The sequence below is a fragment of the Caenorhabditis briggsae genome (assembly GCF_000004555.2).
Source record: "Caenorhabditis briggsae complete genome, chrIV, whole genome shotgun sequence".
NCBI lineage: Eukaryota > Metazoa > Nematoda > Chromadorea > Rhabditida > Rhabditidae > Caenorhabditis > Caenorhabditis briggsae.
The window spans coordinates 12,862,816-12,864,382 of NC_013487.2; positions in this window are offsets into that span (position 1 = coordinate 12,862,816).

Here is a 1,567-nt window from a genome sequence, read left to right on the forward strand (position 1 = left end):
AAATCGACGTGATGGCTTTCAATGCAAAATCAACAGGTTAAACTAGCACAAAATTATCTTTTGACCTAATTTTCTCGAAGCTCCCTGCCGTTTCGCAGAAACAGAAAACATATTCCGAATCAGAATTTTATGGGCTTTCTAATGATATAGGCCATGAAGTGTAACTTGGAGACGACTCCAAATAGTTCCCTAGTGAAAGATATCGGAAATTAGTTTACTAATAAATTATCTATCATAATATCACCTACAATTTTTCAGTTAACAAATTTCTGATAACTATTATAGGAACAGAGATAATTGAGCTCAAACTTGTAGTTCTATTAGAGCATTTACGGTAACCACAAAGCTCTTATTCAAATGCAATAACCCATTTTGTTTACCACTTCTCCACCTATAGAAGCCCCATAATTTGAAAGCAGAATGAATCCGCTCCACCTGCTACCCCAAACCTACGTTTTCCCGTTCTTCACCGGTCTTGCAAACGGTCCCTCATCCTCATTTCCATATTCTCCTCCTGCTTCTTCTTCCTCTTTTTCTCTGTTTGATGTTGTCGGAACACTCATAACCACCTACAATAAGTACATATGTATATGCTTTCGTTTTCATTTCATTTCAATGTGTTTTCGGATTATTAGTGAATTGGTTGGTAAATTAGGACAAGTCATCAATTTTATGAGGTCAAACATGAGGCGAAATGAAATTATTTCATTTGGAGTTTGGCATTTGACTTCTAGCTTTGCGGTTTTGGGAAAGTAGGTCATAGGGGTTTTTCTAGTAATAAAAAATTGTCGAACATAGAGCTCTACTTTCAGAGCTCGAAAAAAATTAGAAGCCCACCTAAGCCATCAACTTTGAACTCAATTATCTCGGTTCCTGTGAGAGATGTAAAACATTTGTCAACTAATAAACTATTGGTTATATCATGATGAATAATTGATCAGTTTACACATTACTGATAGCTCTTATAGGAGCCGAGATAATCGAGCTCAAACTTAACAGTGCGGAGCCCCTTTATGAAAAATTTTGTTACCCGTAAGTGAAGGACCTTAACCTACATTTATCAAAAATAGTGTCAGTAGAATATAACGCTTGAGACGCATCATTTTTCAAAGTCAAGACTAGTTTCTTCTATCCGTTTTTCTGTTTGTCAGGGTCACAATTTTTTCGACCAGAGATCTAGAGAAATTTCTCAGAACAGCAGCTGTTCAGTGTTAAGTTGGTCAGGCTAGAAAATAGGTTTGTAGGGTTCAAAATATGAGAAAAAACTAAATTCGAGCATTTTGAATTAGCTGGACTTCCATTTTCAAAATATGAAAATAAGCTGAAGAATATTTTTAATGCTTAATTGTCTAATTAGATCTGGCTGAAATTTTTTCTAGTGATCAAACTTATGAGGAATTTGTTGCAAAATAGTTCAATGTGCCTAATGGGGTTAGTCAGGGAGTCGGCAAAAAAGGAAAAAAAAACTCCGCGAAAACTCGGAGAGTGTTCCAATCTGGTTGAAACTTTGGGGAAAACTGGAGAAAACTATAGAAAACATTTTGCCAAAGTTTGGGGTCAAAATATC